At 42.6% G+C, this 18,673-nt stretch overlaps 17 non-coding genes across 17 annotated transcripts; all 17 read left to right on the forward strand.

Annotated features, from left to right (window-relative positions):
* Positions 1-294: 294 nt before the first annotated feature.
* On the forward strand, positions 295-368 carry TRNAI-AAU (transfer RNA isoleucine (anticodon AAU)). The gene has a single exon. It is a non-coding gene; the product is annotated as a tRNA-Ile (tRNA).
* Positions 369-916: 548 nt separating this feature from the next.
* TRNAI-AAU (transfer RNA isoleucine (anticodon AAU)) lies at positions 917-990 on the forward strand. The gene has a single exon. It is a non-coding gene; the product is annotated as a tRNA-Ile (tRNA).
* A 724-nt stretch (positions 991-1,714) lies between these two features.
* On the forward strand, positions 1,715-1,788 carry TRNAI-AAU (transfer RNA isoleucine (anticodon AAU)). The gene has a single exon. It is a non-coding gene; the product is annotated as a tRNA-Ile (tRNA).
* A 1,005-nt stretch (positions 1,789-2,793) lies between these two features.
* On the forward strand, positions 2,794-2,867 carry TRNAI-AAU (transfer RNA isoleucine (anticodon AAU)). The gene has a single exon. It is a non-coding gene; the product is annotated as a tRNA-Ile (tRNA).
* A 1,219-nt stretch (positions 2,868-4,086) lies between these two features.
* TRNAI-AAU (transfer RNA isoleucine (anticodon AAU)) lies at positions 4,087-4,160 on the forward strand. The gene has a single exon. It is a non-coding gene; the product is annotated as a tRNA-Ile (tRNA).
* A 725-nt stretch (positions 4,161-4,885) lies between these two features.
* Positions 4,886-4,959, forward strand: TRNAI-AAU (transfer RNA isoleucine (anticodon AAU)). Its single transcript has one exon. It is a non-coding gene; the product is annotated as a tRNA-Ile (tRNA).
* A 1,053-nt stretch (positions 4,960-6,012) lies between these two features.
* TRNAI-AAU (transfer RNA isoleucine (anticodon AAU)) lies at positions 6,013-6,086 on the forward strand. The gene has a single exon. It is a non-coding gene; the product is annotated as a tRNA-Ile (tRNA).
* A 1,663-nt stretch (positions 6,087-7,749) lies between these two features.
* On the forward strand, positions 7,750-7,823 carry TRNAI-AAU (transfer RNA isoleucine (anticodon AAU)). Its single transcript has one exon. It is a non-coding gene; the product is annotated as a tRNA-Ile (tRNA).
* Positions 7,824-8,913: 1,090 nt separating this feature from the next.
* Positions 8,914-8,987, forward strand: TRNAI-AAU (transfer RNA isoleucine (anticodon AAU)). Its single transcript has one exon. It is a non-coding gene; the product is annotated as a tRNA-Ile (tRNA).
* A 674-nt stretch (positions 8,988-9,661) lies between these two features.
* Positions 9,662-9,735, forward strand: TRNAI-AAU (transfer RNA isoleucine (anticodon AAU)). The gene has a single exon. It is a non-coding gene; the product is annotated as a tRNA-Ile (tRNA).
* A 1,790-nt stretch (positions 9,736-11,525) lies between these two features.
* Positions 11,526-11,599, forward strand: TRNAI-AAU (transfer RNA isoleucine (anticodon AAU)). Its single transcript has one exon. It is a non-coding gene; the product is annotated as a tRNA-Ile (tRNA).
* A 548-nt stretch (positions 11,600-12,147) lies between these two features.
* On the forward strand, positions 12,148-12,221 carry TRNAI-AAU (transfer RNA isoleucine (anticodon AAU)). The gene has a single exon. It is a non-coding gene; the product is annotated as a tRNA-Ile (tRNA).
* Positions 12,222-12,945: 724 nt separating this feature from the next.
* Positions 12,946-13,019, forward strand: TRNAI-AAU (transfer RNA isoleucine (anticodon AAU)). Its single transcript has one exon. It is a non-coding gene; the product is annotated as a tRNA-Ile (tRNA).
* Positions 13,020-14,495: 1,476 nt separating this feature from the next.
* On the forward strand, positions 14,496-14,569 carry TRNAI-AAU (transfer RNA isoleucine (anticodon AAU)). Its single transcript has one exon. It is a non-coding gene; the product is annotated as a tRNA-Ile (tRNA).
* A 1,005-nt stretch (positions 14,570-15,574) lies between these two features.
* Positions 15,575-15,648, forward strand: TRNAI-AAU (transfer RNA isoleucine (anticodon AAU)). The gene has a single exon. It is a non-coding gene; the product is annotated as a tRNA-Ile (tRNA).
* A 725-nt stretch (positions 15,649-16,373) lies between these two features.
* Positions 16,374-16,447, forward strand: TRNAI-AAU (transfer RNA isoleucine (anticodon AAU)). Its single transcript has one exon. It is a non-coding gene; the product is annotated as a tRNA-Ile (tRNA).
* Positions 16,448-17,902: 1,455 nt separating this feature from the next.
* TRNAI-AAU (transfer RNA isoleucine (anticodon AAU)) lies at positions 17,903-17,976 on the forward strand. The gene has a single exon. It is a non-coding gene; the product is annotated as a tRNA-Ile (tRNA).
* The last annotated feature ends 697 nt before the right edge of the window (positions 17,977-18,673 follow it).

Here is an 18,673-nt window from a genome sequence, read left to right on the forward strand (position 1 = left end):
GCAGCAGTCCATAAATGGTCACAGGTCAGTACTGCTGTGGGAAATGACCAATGAGATGCATTTAACCTTCTTTGTCCCAGTTCTACTTAAATGTGATGCAGGCTACAAGTCAGTTTGAAGATAATTGTCATATTCATGAATTTCCTTCAGATCACATGTAGTTTTTCTTTAGGTTGTTGTGAGGATAAGGGTTTTATGTGTGAATGAGTTAGGCATTTTTTTTCCAAGGGAAGAAAAAATCCCCCTGCAGCTGGCCTCCCTCTTATGGTCCAGTCAGAAATATTCCTCTCAGCTGGCCGGTTAGCTCAGTTGGTTAGAGCGTGGTGCTAATAACGCCAAGGTCACGGGTTCGATCCCCGTATTGGCCACTTTGTCATTTTGGGAAATATTTCTGCATAAGGATGAGATTGATGCAGAATTGGCACTCACAGCTTTAGAGTTACTAACACAAGATTGCTGTTTTGTTGGAAGCAGCTGTGCATACATAGTCACGGGTCAGTACTGCTGCGGACATAACCAATGTTGTTGTGAGGATAAGGGTTGTATTTGTGAATGAGTTAGGCATTTTCTTTCAAGGAAAGAAAACTCCCCCCTGCAACTGGCCTCCCTCCTATGCTCCAGTCAGAAGCATACTTTTTCTGACTGAGCATGGTGCTAATCACGCCAAGTTAGCGAATTTGATCCCAGTATTGGCCACTTTGTCAATTTGGGAAAAATGTCTGCAGAAGCATTAGAACCTTCTTTGTCCCAGTTCTACTTAAATGTGATGCAGGATACAAGTCAGTTTGAAGATAATTGTCATATTCATGAATTTCCTTCAGATCACATGTAGTTTTTCTTTAGGTTGTTGTGAGGATAAGGGTTTTATGTGTGAATGAGTTAGGCATTTTTTTCCAAGGGAAAAAGACTCTCAGCTGGCCGGTTAGCTCAGTTGGTTAGAGCGTGGTGCTAATAACGCCAAGGTCACGGGTTCGATCCCCGTATTGGCCACTTTGTCATTTTGGGAAATATTTCTGCAGAAGGATGAGATTGATGCAGAATTGGCACTCACAGCTTTAGAGTTACTAACACAAGATTGCTGTTTTGTTGGAAGCAGCTGTGCATACATAGTCACGGGTCAGTACTGCTGCGGACATAACCAATGTTGTTGTGGGGATAAGGGTTGTATTTGTGAATGAGTTAGGCATTTTCTTTCAAAGGAAGAAAACTCCCCCCTGCAACTGGCCTCCCTCCTATGCTCCAGTCAGAAGGCATACTTTTTCTGACTGAGCATGGTGCTAATCAAGCCAAGTTAGCGAATTTGATCCCAGTATTGGCCACTTTGTCAATTTGGGAAATATTTCTGCAGAAGCATGTGATTGATGCAGAATTCCCACCCACAGCTTTAGATTTACTATGACAAGTTTGCTGTTTTGTTGGAAGCAGCATTCCATAAATGGTCACAGGTCAGTACTGCTGTGGGAAATGACCAATGAGATGCATTTAACCTTCTTTGTCGCAGTACTACTTAAATGTGATGCAGGCCACAAGTCAGTTTGAAGATAATTGTAATATTCATGAATTTCCTTCAGATCACATGGAGTTTTTCTTTAGGTTGTTGTGAGGATAAGGGTTGTCTGTGTGAATGAGTTAGGCATTTTTTTCCAAGGGAAGAAAAAATCCCCCTGCAACTGGCCTCCCTCTTATGCTCCAGTTAGAAATATATCTCTCAGCTGGCCGGTTAGCTCAGTTGGTTAGAGCGTGGTGCTAATAACGCCAAGGTCACGGGTTCGATCCCCGTATTGGCCACTTTGTCATTTTGGGAAATATTTCTGCAGAAGCATGAGATTGATGCAGAATTGGCACTCACAGCTTTAGAGTTACTAACACAAGATTGCTGTTTTGTTGGAAGCAGCTGTGCATACATAGTCACGGGTCAGTACTGCTGCGGACATAACCAATGTTGTTGTGAGGATAAGGGTTGTATTTGTGAATGAGTTAGGCATTTTCTTTCAAGGGAAGAAAACTCCCCCCTGCAACTGGCCTCCCTCCTATGCTCCAGTCAGAAGGCTTACTTTTTCTGACTGAGCATGGTGCTAATCACGCCAAGTTAGCGAATTTGATCCCAGTATTGGCCACTTTGTCAATTTGGGAAATATTTCTGCAGAAGGATGAGATTGATGCAGAATTGGCACTCACAGCTTTAGAGTTACTAACACAAGATTGCTGTTTTGTTGGAAGCATCTCTGCATACATAGTCACGGGTCAGTACTACTGCGGACATAACCAATGTTGTTGTGAGGATAAGGGTTGTATTTGTGAATGAGTTAGGCATTTTCTTTCAAGGGAAGAAAACTCCCCCCTGCAACTGGCCTCCCTCCTATGCTCCAGTCAGAAGGCATACTTTTTCTGACTGAGCATGGTGCTAATCACGCCAAGTTAGCGAATTTGATCCCAGTATTGGCCACTTTGTCAATTTGGGAAATATTTCTGCAGAAGCATGAGATTGATGCAGAATTCCCACCCACAGCTTTAGATTTACTATGACAAGTTTGCTGTTTTGTTGGAATCAGCAGTCCATAAATGGTCACAGGTCAGTACTGCTGTGGGAAATGACCAATGAGATGCATTTAACCTTCTTTGTCCCAGTTCTACTTAAATGTGATGCAGGATACAAGTCAGTTTGAAGATAATTGTCATATTCATGAATTTCCTTCAGATCACATGTAGTTTTTCTTTAGGTTGTTGTGAGGATAAGGGTTTTATGTGTGAATGAGTTAGGCATTTTTTTCCAAGGGAAAAAGACTCTCAGCTGGCCGGTTAGCTCAGTTGGTTAGAGCGTGGTGCTAATAACGCCAAGGTCACGGGTTCGATCCCTGTATTGGCCACTTTGTCATTTTGGGAAATATTTCTGCAGAAGGATGAGATTGATGCAGAATTGGCACTCACAGCTTTAGAGTTACTAACACAAGATTGCTGTTTTGTTGGAAGCAGCTGTGCATACATAGTCACGGGTCAGTACTGCTGCGGACATAACCAATGTTGTTGTGAGGATAAGGGTTGTATTTGTGAATGAGTTAGGCATTTTCTTTCAAAGGAAGAAAACTCCCCCCTGCAACTGGCCTCCCTCCTATGCTCCAGTCAGAAGGCATACTTTTTCTGACTGAGCATGGTTCTAATCAAGCCAAGTTAGCGAATTTGATCCCAGTATTGGCCACTTTGTCAATTTGGGAAATATTTCTGCAGACGCATGAGATTGATGCAGAATTCCCACCCACAGCTTTAGATTTACTATGACTAGTTTGCTGTTTTGTTGGAAGCAGCAGTCCATAAATGGTCACAGGTCAGTACTGCTGTGGGAAATGACTCAGTTGGTTAGAGCGTGGTGCTAATAACGTCAAGGTCACGGGTTCGATCCCCCGTATTGGCCACTTTGTCATTTTGGGAAATATTTCTGCAGAAGCATGAGATTGATGCAGAATTGGCACTCACAGCTTTAGAGTTACTAACACAAGATTGCTGTTTTGTTGGAAGCAGCTGTGCATACATAGTCACGGGTCAGTACTGCTGCGGACATAACCAATGTTGTTGTGAGGATAAGGGTTGTATTTGTGAATGAGTTAGGCATTTTCTTTCAAGGGAAGAAAACTCCCCCCTGCAACTGGCCTCCCTCCTATGCTCCAGTCAGAAGGCATACTTTTTCTGACTGAGCATGGTGCTAATCACGCCAAGTTAGCGAATTTGATCCCAGTATTGGCCACTTTGTCAATTTGGGAAATATTTCTGCAGAAGCATGAGATTGATGCAGAATTCCCACCCACAGCTTTAGATTTACTATGACAAGTTTGCTGTTTTGTTGGAATCAGCAGTCCATAAATGGTCACAGGTCAGTACTGCTGTGGGAAATGACCAATGAGATGCATTTAACCTTCTTTGTCCCAGTTCTACTTAAATGTGATGCAGGATACAAGTCAGTTTGAAGATAATTGTCATATTCATGAATTTCCTTCAGATCACATGTAGTTTTTCTTTAGGTTGTTGTGAGGATAAGGGTTTTATGTGTGAATGAGTTAGGCATTTTTTTCCAAGGGAAAAAGACTCTCAGCTGGCCGGTTAGCTCAGTTGGTTAGAGCGTGGTGCTAATAACGCCAAGGTTACGGGTTCGATCCCCGTATTGGCCACTTTGTCATTTTGGGAAATATTTCTGCAGAAGGATGAGATTAATGCAGAATTGGCACTCACAGCTTTAGAGTTACTAACACAAGATTGCTGTTTTGTTGGAAGCAGCTGTGCATACATAGTCACGGGTCAGTACTGCTGCGGACATAACCAATGTTGTTGTGAGGATAAGGGTTGTATTTGTGAATGAGTTAGGCATTTTCTTTCAAAGGAAGAAAACTCCCCCCTGCAACTGGCCTCCCTCCTATGCTCCAGTCAGAAGGCATACTTTTTCTGACTGAGCATGGTTCTAATCAAGCCAAGTTAGCGAATTTGATCCCAGTATTGGCCACTTTGTCAATTTGGGAAATATTTCTGCAGAAGCATGAGATTGATGCAGAATTCCCACCCACAGCTTTAGATTTACTATGACTAGTTTGCTGTTTTGTTGGAAGCAGCAGTCCATAAATGGTCACAGGTCAGTACTGCTGTGGGAAATGACCAATGAGATGCATTTAACCTTCTTTGTCCCAGTTCTACTTAAATGTGATGCAGGCTACAAGTCAGTTTGAAGATAATTGTCATATTCATGAATTTCCTTCAGATCACATGTAGTTTTTCTTTAGGTTGTTGTGAGGATAAGGGTTTTATGTGTGAATGAGTTAGGCATTTTTTTTCCAAGGGAAGAAAAAATCCCCCTGCAACTGGCCTCCCTCTTATGGTCCAGTCAGAAATATTCCTCTCAGCTGGCCGGTTAGCTCAGTTGGTTAGAGCGTGGTGCTAATAACGCCAAGGTCAGGGGTTCGATCCCCGTATTGGCCACTTTGTCATTTTGGGAAATATTTCTGCAGAAGGATGAGATTGATGCAGAATTGGCACTCACAGCTTTAGAGTTACTAACACAAGATTGCTGTTTTGTTGGAAGCAGCTGTGCATACATAGTCACGGGTCAGTACTGCTGCGGACATAACCAATGTTGTTGTGAGGATAAGGGTTGTATTTGTGAATGAGTTAGGCATTTTCTTTCAAGGAAAGAAAACTCCCCCCTGCAACTGGCCTCCCTCCTATGCTCCAGTCAGAAGCATACTTTTTCTGACTGAGCATGGTGCTAATCACGCCAAGTTAGCGAATTTGATCCCAGTATTGGCCACTTTGTCAATTTGGGAAATATTTCTGCAGAAGGATAAGATTGATGCAGAATTGGCACTCACAGCTTTAGAGTTACTAACACAAGATTGCTGTTTTGTTGGAAGCAGCTGTGCATACATAGTCACGGGTCAGTACTGCTGCGGACATAACCAATGTTGTTGTGAGGATAAGGGTTGTATTTGTGAATGAGTTAGGCATTTTCTTTCAAAGGAAGAAAACTCCCCCCTGCAACTGGCCTCCCTCCTATGCTCCAGTCAGAAGGCATACTTTTTCTGACTGAGCATGGTTCTAATCAAGCCAAGTTAGCGAATTTGATCCCAGTATTGGCCACTTTGTCAATTTGGGAAATATTTCTGCAGAAGCATGAGATTGATGCAGAATTCCCACCCACAGCTTTAGATTTACTATGACTAGTTTGCTGTTTTGTTGGAAGCAGCAGTCCATAAATGGTCACAGGTCAGTACTGCTGTGGGAAATGACCAATGAGATGCATTTAACCTTCTTTGTCCCAGTTCTACTTAAATGTGATGCAGGCTACAAGTCAGTTTGAAGATAATTGTCATATTCATGAATTTCCTTCAGATCACATGTAGTTTTTCTTTAGGTTGTTGTGAGGATAAGGGTTGTCTGTGTGAATGAGTTAGGCATTTTTTTTCCAAGGGAAGAAAAAATCCCCCTGCAACTGGCCTCCCTCTTATGCTCCAGTTAGAAATATATTTCTCAGCTGGCCGGTTAGCTCAGTTGGTTAGAGCGTGGTGCTAATAACGCCAAGGTCACGGGTTCGATCCCCGTATTGGCCACTTTGTCATTTTGGGAAATATTTCTGCAGAAGCATGAGATTGATGCAGAATTGGCACTCACAGCTTTAGAGTTACTAACACAAGATTGCTGTTTTGTTGGAAGCAGCTGTGCATACATAGTCACGGGTCAGTACTGCTGCGGACATAACCAATGTTGTTGTGAGGATAAGGGTTGTATTTGTGAATGAGTTAGGCATTTTCTTTCAAGGGAAGAAAACTCCCCCTTGCAACTGGCCTCCCTCCTATGCTCCAGTCAGAAGGCTTACTTTTTCTGACTGAGCATGGTGCTAATCACGCCAAGTTAGCGAATTTGATCCCAGTATTGGCCACTTTGTCAATTTGGGAAATATTTCTGCAGAAGGATGAGATTGATGCAGAATTGGCACTCACAGCTTTAGAGTTACTAACACAAGATTGCTGTTTTGTTGGAAGCAGCTCTGCATACATAGTCACGGGTCAGTACTACTGCGGACATAACCAATGTTGTTGTGAGGATAAGGGTTGTATTTGTGAATGAGTTAGGCATTTTCTTTCAAGGGAAGAAAACTCCCCCCTGCAACTGGCCTCCCTCCTATGCTCCAGTCAGAAGGCATACTTTTTCTGACTGAGCATGGTGCTAATCACGCCAAGTTAGCGAATTTGATCCCAGTATTGGCCACTTTGTCAATTTGGGAAATATTTCTGCAGAAGCATGAGATTGATGCAGAATTGGCACTCACAGCTTTAGAGTTACTAACACAAGATTGCTGTTTTGTTGGAAGCAGCTGTGCATACATAGTCACGGGTCAGTACTGCTGCGGACATAACCAATGTTGTTGTGAGGATAAGGGTTGTATTTGTGAATGAGTTAGGCATTTTCTATCAAGGGAAGATAACTCCCCCCTGCAACTGGCCTCCCTCCTATGCTCCAGTCAGAAGGCTTACTTTTTCTGACTGAGCATGGTGCTAATCACGCCAAGTTAGCGAATTTGATCCCAGTATTGGCCACTTTGTCAATTTGGGAAATATTTCTGCAGAAGGATGAGATTGATGCAGAATTGGCACTCACAGCTTTAGAGTTACTAACACAAGATTGCTGTTTTGTTGGAAGCAGCTCTGCATACATAGTCACGGGTCAGTACTACTGCGGACATAACCAATGTTGTTGTGAGGATAAGGGTTGTATTTGTGAATGAGTTAGGCATTTTCTTTCAAGGGAAGAAAACCCCCCCCTGCAACTGGCCTCCCTCCTATGCTCCAGTCAGAAGGCATACTTTTTCTGACTGAGCATGGTGCTAATCACGCCAAGTTAGCGAATTTGATCCCAGTATTGGCCACTTTGTCAATTTGGGAAATATTTCTGCAGAAGCATGAGATTGATGCAGAATTCCCACCCACAGCTTTAGATTTACTATGACAAGTTTGCTGTTTTGTTGGAAGCAGCAGTCCATAAATGGTCACAGGTCAGTACTGCTGTGGGAAATGACCAATGAGATGCATTTAACCTTCTTTGTCCCAGTTCTACTTAAATGTGATGCAGGATACAAGTCAGTTTGAAGATAATTGTCATATTCATGAATTTCCTTCAGATCACATGTAGTTTTTCTTTAGGTTGTTGTGAGGATAAGGGTTTTATGTGTAAATGAGTTAGGCATTTTTTTCCAAGGGAAAAAGACTCTCAGCTGGCTGGTTAGCTCAGTTGGTTAGAGCGTGGTGCTAATAACGCCAAGGTCACGGGTTCGATCCCCGTATTGGCCACTTTGTCATTTTGGGAAATATTTCTGCAGAAGGATGAGATTGATGCAGAATTGGCACTCACAGCTTTAGAGTTACTAACACAAGATTGCTGTTTTGTTGGAAGCAGCTGTGCATACATAGTCACGGGTCAGTACTGCTGCGGACATAACCAATGTTGTTGTGAGGATAAGGGTTGTATTTGTGAATGAGTTAGGCATTTTCTTTCAAAGGAAGAAAACTCCCCCCTGCAACTGGCCTCCCTCCTATGCTCCAGTCAGAAGGCATACTTTTTCTGACTGAGCATGGTTCTAATCAAGCCAAGTTAGCGAATTTGATCCCAGTATTGGCCACTTTGTCAATTTGGGAAATATTTCTGCAGAAGCATGAGATTGATGCAGAATTCCCACCCACAGCTTTAGATTTACTATGACTAGTTTGCTGTTTTGTTGGAAGCAGCAGTCCATAAATGGTCACAGGTCAGTACTGCTGTGGGAAATGACTCAGTTGGTTAGAGCGTGGTGCTAATAACGCCAAGGTCACGGGTTCGATCCCTGTATTGGCCACTTTGTCATTTTGGGAAATATTTCTGCAGAAGGATGAGATTGATGCAGAATTGGCACTCACAGCTTTAGAGTTACTAACACAAGATTGCTGTTTTGTTGGAAGCAGCTGTGCATACATAGTCACGGGTCAGTACTGCTGTGGACATAACCAATGTTGTTGTGAGGATAAGGGTTGTATTTGTGAATGAGTTAGGCATTTTCTTTCAAGGAAAGAAAACTCCCCCCTGCAACTGGCCTCCCTCCTATGCTCCAGTCAGAAGCATACTTTTTCTGACTGAGCATGGTGCTAATCACGCCAAGTTAGCGAATTTGATCCCAGTATTGGCCACTTTGTCAATTTGGGAAAAATGTCTGCAGAAGCATTAGAACCTTCTTTGTCCCAGTTCTACTTAAATGTGATGCAGGATACAAGTCAGTTTGAAGATAATTGTCATATTCATGAATTTCCTTCAGATCACATGTAGTTTTTCTTTAGGTTGTTGTGAGGATAAGGGTTTTATGTGTGAATGAGTTAGGCATTTTTTTCCAAGGCAAACAGACTCTCAGCTGGCCGGTTAGCTCAGTTGGTTAGAGCGTGGTGCTAATAACGCCAAGGTCACGGGTTCGATCCCCGTATTGGCCACTTTGTCATTTTGGGAAATATTTCTGCAGAAGGATGAGATTGATGCAGAATTGGCACTCACAGCTTTAGAGTTACTAACACAAGATTGCTGTTTTGTTGGAAGCAGCTGTGCATACATAGTCACGGGTCAGTACTGCTGCGGACATAACCAATGTTGTGAGGATAAGGGTTGTATTTGTGAATGAGTTAGGCATTTTCTTTCAAAGGAAGAAAACTCCCCCCTGCAACTGGCCTCCCTCCTATGCTCCAGTCAGAAGGCATACTTTTTCTGACTGAGCATGGTGCTAATCAAGCCAAGTTAGCGAATTTGATCCCAGTATTGGCCACTTTGTCAATTTGGGAAATATTTCTGCAGAAGCATGTGATTGATGCAGAATTCCCACCCACAGCTTTAGATTTACTATGACTAGTTTGCTGTTTTGTTGGAAGCAGCAGTCCATAAATGGTCACAGGTCAGTACTGCTGTGGGAAATGACCAATGAGATGCATTTAACCTTCTTTGTCCCAGTTCTACTTAAATGTGATGCAGGGTACAAGTCAGTTTGAAGATAATTGTCATATTCATGAATTTCCTTCAGATCACATGTAGTTTTTCTTTAGGTTGTTGTGAGGATGAGGGTTTTATGTGTGAATGAGTTAGGCATTTTTTTTCCAAGGGAAAAAGACTCTCAGCTGGCCGGTTAGCTCAGTTGGTTAGAGCGTGGTGCTAATAACGCCAAGGTCACGGGTTCGATCCCCGTATTGGCCACTTTGTCATTTTGGGAAATATTTCTGCAGAAGCATGAGATTGATGCAGAATTGGCACTCACAGCTTTAGAGTTACTAACACAAGATTGCTGTTTTGTTGGAAGCAGCTGTGCATACATAGTCACGGGTCAGTACTGCTGCGGACATAACCAATGTTGTTGTGAGGATAAGGGTTGTATTTGTGAATGAGTTAGGCATTTTCTTTCAAAGGAAGAAAACTCCCCCCTGCAACTGGCCTCCCTCCTATGCTCCAGTCAGAAGGCATACTTTTCTGACTGAGCATGGTGCTAATCACGCCAAGTTAGCGAATTTGATCCCAGTATTGGCCACTTTGTCAATTTGGGAAATATTTCTGCAGAAGGATGAGATTGATGCAGAATTGGCACTCACAGCTTTAGAGTTACTAAAACAAGATTGCTGTTTTGTTGGAAGCAGCTCTGCATACATAGTCACGGGTCAGTACTACTGCGGACATAACCAATGTTGTTGTGAGGATAAGGGTTGTATATGTGAATGAGTTAGGCATTTTCTTTCAAGGGAAGAAAACTCCCCCCTGCAACTGGCCTCCCTCCTATGCTCCAGACAGAAGGCATACTTTTTCTGACTGAGCATGGTGCTAATCACGCCAAGTTAGCTAATTTGATCCCAGTATTGGCCACTTTGTCAATTTGGGAAATATTTCTGCAGAAGCATGAGATTGATGCAGAATTCCCACCCACAGCTTTAGATTTACTATGACAAGTTTGCTGTTTTGTTGGAAGCAGCAGTCTATAAATGGTCACAGGTCAGTACTGCTGTGGGAAATGACCAATGAGATGCATTTAACCTTCTTTGTCCCAGTTCTACTTAAATGTGATGCAGGATACAAGTCAGTTTGAAGATAATTGTCATATTCATGAATTTCCTTCAGATCACATGTAGTTTTTCTTTAGGTTGTTGTGAGGATAAGGGTTTTATGTGTGAATGAGTTAGGCATTTTTTTCCAAGGGAAAAAGACTCTCAGCTGGCTGGTTAGAGCGTGGTGCTAATAACGCCAAGGTCACGGGTTCGATCCCCGTATTGGCCACTTTGTCATTTTGGGAAATATTTCTGCAGAAGGATGAGATTGATGCAGAATTGGCACTCACAGCTTTAGAGTTACTAACACAAGATTGCTGTTTTGTTGGAAGCAGCTCTGCATACATAGTCACGGGTCAGTACTGCTGCGGACATAACCAATGTTGTTGTGAGGATAAGGGTTGTATTTGTGAATGAGTTAGGCATTTTCTTTCAAAGGAAGAAAACTCCCCCCTGCAACTGGCCTCCCTCCTATGCTCCAGTCAGAAGGCATACTTTTTCTGACTGAGCATGGTTCTAATCAAGCCAAGTTAGCGAATTTGATCCCAGTTTTGGCCACTTTGTCAATTTGGGAAATATTTCTGCAAAAGCATGAGATTGATGCAGAATTCCCACCCACAGCTTTAGATTTACTATGACTAGTTTGCTGTTTTGTTGGAAGCAGCAGTCCATAAATGGTCACAGGTCAGTACTGCTGTGGGAAATGACCAATGAGATGCATTTAACCTTCTTTGTCCCAGTTCTACTTAAATGTGATGCAGGCTACAAGTCAGTTTGAAGATAATTGTCATATTCATGAATTTCCTTCAGATCACATGTAGTTTTTCTTTAGGTTGTTGTGAGGATAAGGGTTTTATGTGTGAATGAGTTAGGCATTTTTTTTCCAAGGGAAGAAAAAATCCCCCTGCAACTGGCCTCCCTCTTATGGTCCAGTCAGAAATATTCCTCTCAGCTGGCCGGTTAGCTCAGTTGGTTAGAGCGTGGTGCTAATAACGCCAAGGTCACGGGTTCGATCCCCGTATTGGCCACTTTGTCATTTTGGGAAATATTTCTGCAGAAGGATGAGATTGATGCAGAATTGGCACTCACAGCTTTAGAGTTACTAACACAAGATTGCTGTTTTGTTGGAAGCAGCTGTGCATACATAGTCACGGGTCAGTACTGCTGTGGACATAACCAATGTTGTTGTGAGGATAAGGGTTGTATTTGTGAATGAGTTAGGCATTTTCTTTCAAGGAAAGAAAACTCCCCCCTGCAACTGGCCTCCCTCCTATGCTCCAGTCAGAAGCATACTTTTTCTGACTGAGCATGGTGCTAATCACGCCAAGTTAGCGAATTTGATCCCAGTATTGGCCACTTTGTCAATTTGGGAAAAATGTCTGCAGAAGCATTAGAACCTTCTTTGTCCCAGTTCTACTTAAATGTGATGCAGGATACAAGTCAGTTTGAAGATAATTGTCATATTCATGAATTTCCTTCAGATCACATGTAGTTTTTCTTTAGGTTGTTGTGAGGATAAGGGTTTTATGTGTGAATGAGTTAGGCATTTTTTTCCAAGGGAAACAGACTCTCAGCTGGCCGGTTAGCTCAGTTGGTTAGAGCGTGATGCTAATAACGCCAAGGTCACGGGTTCGATCCCCGTATTGGCCACTTTGTCATTTTGGGAAATATTTCTGCAGAAGGATGAGATTGATGCAGAATTGGCACTCACAGCTTTAGAGTTACTAACACAAGATTGCTGTTTTGTTGGAAGCAGCTGTGCATACATAGTCACGGGTCAGTACTGCTGCGGACATAACCAATGTTGTGAGGATAAGGGTTGTATTTGTGAATGAGTTAGGCATTTTCTTTCAAAGGAAGAAAACTCCCCCCTGCAACTGGCCTCCCTCCTATGCTCCAGTCAGAAGGCATACTTTTTCTGACTGAGCATGGTGCTAATCAAGCCAAGTTAGCGAATTTGATCCCAGTATTGGCCACTTTGTCAATTTGGGAAATATTTCTGCAGAAGCATGTGATTGATGCAGAATTCCCACCCACAGCTTTAGATTTACTATGACTAGTTTGCTGTTTTGTTGGAAGCAGCAGTCCATAAATGGTCACAGGTCAGTACTGCTGTGGGAAATGACCAATGAGATGCATTTAACCTTCTTTGTCCCAGTTCTACTTAAATGTGATGCAGGCTACAAGTCAGTTTGAAGATAATTGTCATATTCATGAATTTCCTTCAGATCACATGTAGTTTTTCTTTAGGTTGTTGTGAGGATAAGGGTTTTATGTGTGAATGAGTTAGGCATTTTTTTTTTCCAAGGAAAGAAAAAATCCCCCTGCAACTGGCCTCCCTCTTATGGTCCAGTCAGAAATATGCCTCTCAGCTGGCCGGTTAGCTCAGTTGGTTAGAGCGTGGTGCTAATAACGCCAAGGTCACGGGTTCGATCCCCGTATTGGCCACTTTGTCATTTTGGGAAATATTTCTGCAGAAGGATGAGATTGATGCAGAATTGGCACTCACAGCTTTAGAGTTACTAACACAAGATTGCTGTTTTGTTGGAAGCAGTTGTGCATACATAGTCACGGGTCAGTACTGCTGCGGACATAACCAATGTTGTTGTGAGGATAAGGGTTGTATTTGTGAATGAGTTAGGCATTTTCTTTCAAGGAAAGAAAACTCCCCCCTGCAACTGGCCTCCCTCCTATGCTCCAGTCAGAAGCATACTTTTTCTGACTGAGCATGGTGCTAATCACGCCAAGTTAGCGAATTTGATCCCAGTATTGGCCACTTTGTCAATTTGGGAAAAATGTCTGCAGAAGCATTAGATTGATGCAGAATTCCCACCCACAGCTTTAGATTTACTATGACAAGTTTGCTGTTTTGTTGGAAGCAGCAGTCCATAAATGGTCACAGGTCAGTACTGCTGTGGGAAATGACCAATGAGATGCATTTAACCTTCTTTGTCGCAGTACTACTTAAATGTGATGCAGGCCACAAGTCAGTTTGAAGATAATTGTAATATTCATGAATTTCCTTCATATCACATGGAGTTTTTCTTTAGGTTGTTGTGAGGATAAGGGTTGTCTGTGTGAATGAGTTAGGCATTTTTTTTTCCAAGGGAAGAAAAAATCCCCCTGCAACTGGCCTCCCTCTTATGCTCCAGTTAGAAATATATCTCTCAGCTGGCCGGTTAGCTCAGTTGGTTAGAGCGTGGTGCTAATAACGCCAAGGTCATGGGGTCGATCTCCGTATTGGCCACTTTGTCATTTTGGGAAATATTTCTGCAGAAGCATGAGATTGATGCAGAATTGGCACTCACAGCTTTAGAGTTACTAACACAAGATTGCTGTTTTGTTGGAAGCAGCTGTGCATACATAGTCACGGGTCAGTACTACTGCGGACATAACCAATGTTGTTGTGAGGATAAGGGTTGTATTTGTGAATGAGTTAGGCATTTTCTTTCAAGGGAAGAAAACTCCCCCCTGCAACTGGCCTCCCTCCTATGCTCCAGTCAGAAGGCATACTTTTTCTGACTGAGCATGGTGCTAATCACGCCAAGTTAGCGAATTTGATCCCAGTATTGGCCACTTTGTCAATTTGGGAAATATTTCTGAAGAAGCATGAGATTGATGCAGAATTCCCACCCACAGCTTTAGATTTACTATGACTAGTTTGCTGTTTTGTTGGAAGCAGCAGTCCATAAATGGTCACAGGTCAGTACTGCTGTGGGAAATGACCAATGAGATGCATTTAACCTTCTTTGTCCCAGTTCTACTTAAATGTGATGCAGGCTACAAGTCAGTTTGAAGATAATTGTCATATTCATGAATTTACTTCAGATCACATGTAGTTTTTCTTTAGGTTGTTGTGAGGATAAGGGTTTTATGTGTGAATGAGTTAGGCATTTTTTTTCCAAGGGAAATAGACTCTCAGCTGGCCGGTTAGCTCAGTTGGTTAGAGCGTGGTGCTAATAACGCCAAGGTCACGGGTTCGATCCCCGTATTGGCCACTTTGTCATTTTGGGAAATATTTCTGCAGAAGCATGAGATTGATGCAGAATTGGCACTCACAGCTTTAGAGTTACTAACACAAGATTGCTGTTTTGTTGGAAGCAGCTGTGCATACATAGTCACGGGTCAGTACTGCTGCGGACATAACCAATGTTGTTGTGAGGATAAGGGTTGTATTTGTGAATGAGTTAGGCATTTTCTTTCAAAGGAAGAAAACTCCCCCCTGCAACTGGCCTCCCTCCTATGCTCCAGTCAGAAGGCATACTTTTTCTGACTGAGCATGGTGCTAATCACGCCAAGTTAGCGAATTTGATCCCAGTATTGGCCACTTTGTCAATTTGGGAAATATTTCTGCAGAAGGATGAGATTGATGCAGAATTGGCACTCACAGCTTTAGAGTTACTAACACAAGATTGCTGTTTTGTTGGAAGCAGCTCTGCATACATAGTCACGGGTCAGTACTACTGCGGACATAACCAATGTTGTTGTGAGGATAAGGGTTGTATTTGTGAATGAGTTAGGCATTTTCTTTCAAGGGAAGAAAACTCCCCCCTGCAACTGGCCTCCCTCCTATGCTCCAGTCAGAAGGCATACTTTTTCTGACTGAGCATGGTGCTAATCACGCCAAGTTAGCGAATTTGATCCCAGTATTGGCCACTTTGTCAATTTGGGAAATATTTCTGCAGAAGCATGAGATTGATGCAGAATTCCCACCCACAGCTTTAGATTTACTATGACAAGTTTGCTGTTTTGTTGGAATCAGCAGTCCATAAATGGTCACAGGTCAGTACTGCTGTGGGAAATGACCAATGAGATGCATTTAACCTTCTTTGTCCCAGTTCTACTTAAATGTGATGCAGGATACAAGTCAGTTTGAAGATAATTGTCATATTCATGAATTTCATTCAGATCACATGTAGTTTTTCTTTAGGTTGTTGTGAGGATAAGGGTTTTATGTGTGAATGAGTTAGGCATTTTTTTCCAAGGGAAAAAGACTCTCAGGTGGCCGGTTAGCTCAGTTGGTTAGAGCGTGGTGCTAATAACGCCAAGGTCACGGGTTCGATCCCCGTATTGGCCACTTTGTCATTTTGGGAAATATTTCTGCAGAAGGATGAGATTGATGCAGAATTGGCACTCACAGCTTTAGAGTTACTAACACAAGATTGCTGTTTTGTTGGAAGCAGCTGTGCATACATAGTCACGGGTCAGTACTGCTGCGGACATAACCAATGTTGTTGTGAGGATAAGGGTTGTATTTGTGAATGAGTTAGGCATTTTCTTTCAAAGGAAGAAAACTCCCCCCTGCAACTGGCCTCCCTCCTATGCTCCAGTCAGAAGGCATCCTTTTTCTGACTGAGCATGGTGCTAATCAAGCCAAGTTTGCGAATTTGATCCCAGTATTGGCCACTTTGTCAATTTGGGAAATATTTCTGCAGAAGCATGTGATTGATGCAGAATTCCCACCCACAGCTTTAGATTTACTATGACTAGTTTGCTGTTTTGTTGGAAGCAGCACTCCATAAATGGTCACAGGTCAGTACTGCTGTGGGAAATGACCAATGAGATGCATTTAACCTTCTTTGTCCCAGTTCTACTTAAATGTGATGCAGGCTACAAGTCAGTTTGAAGATAATTGTCATATTCATGAATTTCCTTCAGATCACATGTAGTTTTTCTTTAGGTTGTTGTGAGGATAAGGGTTTTATGTGTGAATGAGTTAGGCATTTTTTTTCCAAGGGAAGAAAAAATCCCCCTGCAACTGGCCTCCCTCTTATGGTCCAGTCAGAAATATGCCTCTCAGCTGGCCGGTTAGCTCAGTTGGTTAGAGCGTGGTGCTAATAACGCCAAGGTCACGGGTTCGATCCCCGTATTGGCCACTTTGTCATTTTGGGAAATATTTCTGCAGAAGGATGAGATTGATGCAGAATTGGCACTCACAGCTTTAGAGTTACTAACACAAGATTGCTGTTTTGTTGGAAGCAGCTGTGCATACATAGTCACGGGTCAGTACTGCTGCGGACATAACCAATGTTGTTGTGAGGATAAGGGTTGTATTTGTGAATGAGTTAGGCATTTTCTTTCAAGGAAAGAAAACTCCCCCCTGCAACTGGCCTCCCTCCTATGCTCCAGTCAGAAGCATACTTTTTCTGACTGAGCATGGTGCTAATCACGCCAAGTTAGCGAATTTGATCCCAGTATTGGCCACTTTGTCAATTTGGGAAAAATGTCTGCAGAAGCATTAGATTGATGCAGAATTCCCACCCACAGCTTTAGATTTACTATGACAAGTTGTCTGTTTTGTTGGAAGCAGCAGTCCATAAATGGTCACAGGTCAGTACTGCTGTGGGAAATGACCAATGAGATGCATTTAACCTTCTTTGTCGCAGTACTACTTAAATGTGATGCAGGCCACAAGTCAGTTTGAAGATAATTGTAATATTCATGTATTTCCTTCAGATCACATGGAGTTTTTCTTTAGGTTGTTGTGAGGATAAGGGTTGTCTGTGTGAATGAGTTAGGCATTTTTTTTCCAAGGGAAGAAAAAATCCCCCTGCAACTGGCCTCCCTCCTATGCTCCAGTCAGAAGGCATACTTTTTCTGACTGAGCATGGTGCTAATCACGCCAAGTTAGCGAATTTGATCCCAGTATTGGCCACTTTGTCAATTTGGGAAATATTTCTGCAGAAGGATGAGATTGATGCAGAATTGGCACTCACAGCTTTAGAGTTACTAACACAAGATTGCTGTTTTGTTGGAAGCAGCTCTGCATACATAGTCACGGGTCAGTACTACTGCGGACATAACCAATGTTGTTGTGAGGATAAGGGTTGTATTTGTGAATGAGTTAGGCATTTTCTTTCAAGGGAAGAAAACTCCCCCCTGCAACTGGCCTCCCTCCTATGCTCCAGTCAGAAGGCATACTTTTTCTGACTGAGCATGGTGCTAATCACGCCAAGTTAGCGAATTTGATCCCAGTATTGGCCACTTTGTCAATTTGGGAAATATTTCTGCAGAAGCATGAGATTGATGCAGAATTCCCACCCACAGCTTTAGATTTACTATGACAAGTTTGCTGTTTTGTTGGAATCAGCAGTCCATAAATGGTCACAGGTCAGTACTGCTGTGGGAAATGACCAATGAGATGCATTTAACCTTCTTTGTCCCAGTTCTACTTAAATGTGATGCAGGATACAAGTCAGTTTGAAGATAATTGTCATATTCATGAATTTCCTTCAGATCACATGTAGTTTTTCTTTAGGTTGTTGTGAGGATAAGGGTTTTATGTGTGAATGAGTTAGGCATTTTTTTCCAAGGGAAAAAGACTCTCAGCTGGCCGGTTAGCTCAGTTGGTTAGAGCGTGGTGCTAATAACGCCAAGGTCACGGGTTCGATCCCCGTATTGGCCACTTTGTCATTTTGGGAAATATTTCTGCAGAAGCATGAGATTGATGCAGAATTGGCACTCACAGCTTTAGAGTTACTAACACAAGATTGCTGTTTTGTTGGAAGCAGCTGTGCATACATAGTCACGGGTCAGTACTGCTGCGGACATAACCAATGTTGTTGTGAGGATAAGGGTTGTATTTGTGAATGAGTTAGGCATTTTCTTTCAAAGGAAGAAAACTCCCCCCTGCAACTGGCCTCCCTCCTATGCTCCAGTCAGAAGGCATACTTTTTCTGACTGAGCATGGTGCTAATCACGCCAAGTTAGCGAATTTGATCCCAGTATTGGCCACTTTGTCAATTTGGGAAATATTTCTGCAGAAGGATGAGATTGATGCAGAATTGGCACTCACAGCTTTAGAGTTACTAACACAAGATTGCTGTTTTGTTGGAAGCAGCTCTGCATACATAGTCACGGGTCAGTACTACTGCGGACATAACCAATGTTGTTGTGAGGATAAGGGTTGTATTTGTGAATGAGTTAGGCATTTTCTTTCAAGGGAAGAAAACTCCCCCCTGCAACTGGCCTCCCTCCTATGCTCCAGTCAGAAGGCATACTTTTTCTGACTGAGCATGGTGCTAATCACGCCAAGTTAGCGAATTTGATCCCAGTATTGGCCACTTTGTCAATTTGGGAAATATTTCTGCAGAAGCATGAGA

This window comes from Ambystoma mexicanum, chromosome 1p, assembly GCF_040938575.1.
Source record: "Ambystoma mexicanum isolate Mex_15411 chromosome 1p, UKY_AmexF1_1, whole genome shotgun sequence".
In the NCBI taxonomy this organism is placed as follows: domain Eukaryota; kingdom Metazoa; phylum Chordata; class Amphibia; order Caudata; family Ambystomatidae; genus Ambystoma; species Ambystoma mexicanum.